The sequence below is a fragment of the Talpa occidentalis genome, unplaced genomic scaffold (assembly GCF_014898055.3).
Source record: "Talpa occidentalis isolate TD23 unplaced genomic scaffold, MPIMG_talOcc4v2.1 talOcc4.304, whole genome shotgun sequence".
In the NCBI taxonomy this organism is placed as follows: domain Eukaryota; kingdom Metazoa; phylum Chordata; class Mammalia; order Eulipotyphla; family Talpidae; genus Talpa; species Talpa occidentalis.
In genome coordinates this window covers 30,790-36,211 of record NW_023603230.1, presented here as the reverse complement: position 1 = coordinate 36,211, position 5,422 = coordinate 30,790, and the positions used below count along the sequence as shown (strand labels likewise).

The window sequence follows — 5,422 nt, the reverse complement described above, 5'->3', positions numbered from 1 at the left end:
ATTTAAATTTAGGAAATTGAAGAACTGCTAATCCTCATTGCAGGCACTTAGTGAGGCTGTTAATAATGACTGAGGTCAAATCCCAGTTCTTCCCTTTATTGGTTATATTGCCTGGGGCCAATTATTTAACTTTTCTGAATCCTTATTCTTAAAATCAAGATAATAATACATAAATGATACCTAGTGTTCCTAATATTTAACCTATGCAATAGTTTATAGACAAGTTTTATAGTTATACCATACCAATAAAAAAAGGATTCCTACTGCAACTGCTCTATAAATGTCTCACTCACAACTGTACAGTACACAGCTTACAGGCATCTATTCAATATTAATAATCTTGAAGACAGTACTGCCTGAAAGATAAGCATATTCTTATAAAAAGTCTTGCTTTCTCAGATTGCAGAGTTTAATAGATGTTCGTATGCAAAGTAAATAAAATATTCAAAGTGGGGATAACAGTCTGTATCTTGCTCAGGAGTCCTGTGAAGAGCAACTGGTAATGCACGTAAAAGCATTTAGCATGACGAGCAGTGGTGCCCACGAGACGTAACACAAACCACACGTGCAATTAATATTTTCTAATAGCCAAGTTAGAAAAAGGAAAAAGAAACGGTGACATTTCAATATTTTATTTAAACCAACATAGCCAAATTATTATCTCAACATGTAATCAAAATAAAAGATTAATAAAGTATTTTACTTTCTTGTGTTTCATACACACAGCACAGCTCACGACCACCTGTTTTGGTCCTGTGTTCAGTTCGACAGCCCCAGTGAGGCAGTGGTGGCCACACTAGCAAGCAGCACATGTCAGCAGACAGCAAATCTGCCGCTAGTGAGTGGCAGCTGGTATTGTCATCATCAGACTCCATTTCAGGGTCATTCGTACACCCACCAAGGAGAGGCGATCAGCTTGCACATGACACACGCCGCCGCATGGTGCACACAGCAGCTGATATGAGCCACACTCACCTGGCTGACCCCGATAGACTGACTGCACTGCGAGGACGACAAGCTGCCTAGGACTTTGAAGTTCTTCAGGAGTAGCAAAAACCCAGCAACTGCAGACTTCCTGGCATCAAGCTGGCTAGCTCAGGAACAGACCATGAAAAAGTTAACAAACAGGACTAACCTCACAGGTATAGGCTCTGGTCAGAAAATCCAGTTAGTCCCACAGAGGGGAAATAAGTGTAAACAAGGAAATACAGAGCAAAACAAGGTGAACTTATGTATACCTTATTTCATGAAATAAGGCATCAGCTGCTCACAGCGATTAGCAGCACAGAGATTCAGCTGAGCTATTATCTCTGTAACTCACGCCACTGCTTTATTCTACCTGCTGACAGGTGAATGTGGGGCATGAGAACAGAGTGCTGAGAGGCAGCATGATGGGCTAGTAGTGCAAACGTGAAGGGTTGAATAGACAGGATTTCTTGTCTGAAGGAGCACGCCCCTTCTTCCTATAATGTCGCCTTATAAACCTTCCATCCAGAAAAAGGATACACCAAGTTTACTGAGGCATGACTAATTCATGTTCTAAAGGCTGCAGTATACACCCTGGCCTATCAGACATGCCTGGGAAGAGATTAACAAAAGTTCATTAATTCTGGCTCCTCTGGAGAGCCATGAGCACATTACAGTATGGCCAGACACCAACTGGGTATCTTATACAAACAAAAGCTTCCCACGTGTGACTTGTCTTAGTGTTTTCTTAGATGGTTTATCATCTCTAGCTTATATCTAAGAAATAAGGGAAGAGAGATTTAGAAGTACTGGCTGAGCCAAAAAAACCCCTCCACGATACCTTGACAATTTCTTTTATCTATAATCACTGGACCATGATTTTGAAATTCACTAAAGTTTAAGGGGTTTTCCTCTTCAGAACTGTTTACAGTTCTCATTTCAAAGTACTTGGCAATGGAACATAGCTTGAAGGATACTCTAGAGTACACCGCAGAATACCTGAGATGGCACACTCAAATCCTAGCGCCGCCACCACCTGTTTGACCCTTGGAAAACCACTTAGTCTCCTGTAACAAGGGAACTATAGTCACTCATGGTTCCTAAACCTGCTTGGAGACTGCATGAGATGAAGCACATACAACACTGGGCACACTGGCTTCTTCCTCTCAGGTTAGGCCTCTGAGTGACCGCTGTGAACAGCTGTGATACTAGGAGATGGCAGAGGACTTAATCAACACCGGAAGGCATCACCCCCACATTATCATGGGATGCTGCTTACCTGGCAAACATAGCTTTCCGAAGGACAAGTATCAGGGAGTCTCTCACTGATATGCTGACTTTGAGAAGGGGCTAAAAGAGGAAGAATCAGTAGGTAAAACCAGAACAAATTTATTGGCCTTTGCTCACTTCTATCCCATGCCACTACCATCTGGCTTATACAAGGAACTTTGATTTTGTTTTATATATATGTTTCAATGTTTACTACACTTAACTAATGACATAGTATAATCTGAAATACTAAACTGAAATTTGTTGTGAATGACTTTACATTTATTGTTCTCAGTAATTTTCTAAGAGCATTTCAATTACTTCACTAATGAAAATAAGTCAAAAGAGAGTAATGCCATAAAGAGAAAGTAAACTTGCAAAACAGTTGAGCTCAATGCTAAACTCTTTTAATTTCAAGTTTTGTGTTTTCAATTAAGGGAAACAGGATTTCTTAGACATCAGATTTCCACTTTCAGTTCAACCTCAGTTTGGCAAGCACCATAGGAGTCAGAAAATTTACCTGCACTGCCTTCAGTAGCCCTTGCACAGTTTGAAGGGGCAGAAAGCACAAATAATCAAAAGCTTCTGTGACTTTAGAAGAACAACTTTGAAGAACTAAAGGTGCATACATGATGATATTTGAAAGCAGGTCTGAAAATACAAAATTTCTAGTCAGTTGCCTCCAATAATGAAATATTTCAAATAAACGAAAGAAATATGGAGAAAAAAATGACATAACTGTTCTTGCTTCCCTTCTCAAAGAAGTTAATCATACTGCAGTATAAATTTCTACCGATACTATACACTTTCTCTACAGTAGGTGTGACCAGGACATTTAACATTGGTCTGTGATAGTACATGACTACAAAAATTAAACTGAAAGGGCAGAAACCTATTGCACTGCCCAGCCAAGTAGCATACACAGTCTTCACATATCCAAGCTAAGTATTTATGAACACTCATTATGTGCAAGTGTAATATGGACCTATAAGAAGCATACAATAAAAGCATAAATTCTTTTAAAAGATGAAAGAAGTAAATACAAAATACAAATATCTAATAATCTCAGACATGGTTTATTGCCTAGCAAGTGCCAGACTAGTTTTTTTTTCTTTCAGGCACGTGTGTGTGTGTGTGTGTCTGTGTGTGAACTGGGATGTAGGCCACAGGCGTGGAGGGTGAGAGGATTCACCAGAGACACAGTGGAGAGCAGAACAGGTAGATCTACTGAAATCCACTGCTGAGGGGAGCAGCAGGCAAGAAAGAACAGGTCTGCTGCGCCTGGGGTGGGTCACCTCCTGGGCCTGAGATTGAACTCGGGTTGATTGAACTCGGGTTGTAGTGGTGATAGCACTGAGACTTAACCCCTAGGCCACCAGGGAGGCCTTTGTTTTGTTTTGAAATCAGTAAAAGAAGCTGCAGTGATGTAAGCAGTAGTAAGTTTGTGCATTCGTCCTTTTTGTTTAAATACATTTTAGGGGCCTCCCCGGTGGCGCAGCGGTTGAGCGCTGGGTTGCAAAGCTGCCTGCAGCCTCTGCAGCGCCGATTCGACCCCTGGCCGCCGGGCGAGGGTCCCACATGGCGCGCAGACCTCTCCACAGACCCTGCTTCCCTCAGCAGTGTACTTCGCCAGTCTGCCTGTTCTGTTCCCTGTTCTAGCTCTGGTGAATTATCTCACCCTCCCATGCTTCTGACTGTATCCAGTGCTTGTATAAATAAATAAATAAATCTTTAAAAAAATACATTTTACATTATCACACTGCTGGCACACCTTATTTACATGAAATTCTGTACCATACATTCTAATTGTAGTGAATTTCCCCCTCTCCCCATTCTCAGGGGAGGGAAAAACTCCCAGTCTGAAGAACTGGGGTGCAGGCCAGAGGTGCGCAGATTAAGAGGACCCACTGGAGTCAGAGTGGGGAGCAGAACAGGCGGACAGACTGAGACACATTGCTAAGGGGAGGAGCGGGCAAGATGGGAAAAGTCTGCAGCACCATGGGGGTCAGCTCCCTGGCTGGGGGATCAAACCCAGGCCACAGTGGCTGGCAATAGACTGACAGTGCTGAGACTTTAACCCCTGTACCACCACAGAGGCCCTGATATGAAAAAAATCTTAAAGGCAGTCAAAGAAATTACACAGAAAGGAACAAAAAATAAGCGAGCAGACTTCTATTGGAAATAGTGAAAGCCACAAGACAGTAAAGTAACATCTTTAATAAAGAAAAAACCTCAGGGGCCTCCCCGGTGGTGCAGCGGTTGAGCGCTGGGCTGCGAAGCTGCCCACAGCCTCTGCAGCGCCAGTTTGATCCCTGGCTCCTCCCTGGCCTCCAGAGGAAGGTCCCACATGGCGCGCAGACCTCTCCTGCCGCCCGCTGCTCCCCTCATCAGTGTACTTCGGTCCTTCTGCCTGCTCTGTTCCCCGCTCTGGCTCTGGTGAATTCTCTCACCCTCCCGCACTTCTGACTGTACCCAGTGCTTGTATAAACAAATGAATAAATCTTAAAAAAAAGAAAAAGAAAAAACCTCAATGTACAATTCTATACTAAGCGAAAAAATCTTCCAAAAAAATACAAAATAGACATTTTGTGATATACAAAAGAATTCATGAACAGATCAGCTGTATAAAAAATGTTATGGTGAAAGAAGTCAGACTGAAAAGTATGTAAGATTGCATTTCCATAAAATTCAAAAAATAACATCTACAGTGATAGACAGCAGACCAGATTGGAGGCAGAAGAAGAAACAAACTATTATGGGTATCAGAGAACATATCTAAGAATATTTCAGGGGAGTTGTAAACAGTGATGGTCACTATGGAAAGACGACTCCATTTCGGTGTGAGGAGGTGTGTATTAAATTCAGAGATCACTAAAGAGAGGAGTCTGGCATCGGAATCCCAAGGGTTAAGACAACGGAAGGTCCTGAGTGGTAGAAACACTGTGCTCATTTGTTCAGATGTATTAAGACAAAAAAAAGAGAAAGTTGATTCCAGAGACAAGTTCAATAACGAGTGATATGTCTGTTTGTTTCTTGATAACCACAGGGAATATAAGCAGACACATATTACTGGCGTCATAATCAAAGATATAAGATAAATTATATTATTAAAAAATTCTCTCTAAAACCAAAACATGGTATTTAAATAAACATTTTCTGAGGGTTTGATCTACTCTGAGTTCAATAC

General features: G+C 41.8%; 1 long non-coding RNA gene across 1 annotated transcript; it reads right to left on the bottom strand.

Annotated features, from left to right (window-relative positions):
* Nucleotides 1-948: 948 nt before the first annotated feature.
* On the bottom strand, nt 949-2,887 carry LOC119256530 (uncharacterized). The gene is made up of 3 exons (XR_005127818.2): nt 2,756-2,887; nt 2,246-2,316; nt 949-1,090 (listed from the first exon to the last, which is right to left on the bottom strand). It is a non-coding gene; the product is annotated as an uncharacterized LOC119256530 (long non-coding RNA).
* Between the last annotated feature and the right edge of the window lie 2,535 nt (nt 2,888-5,422).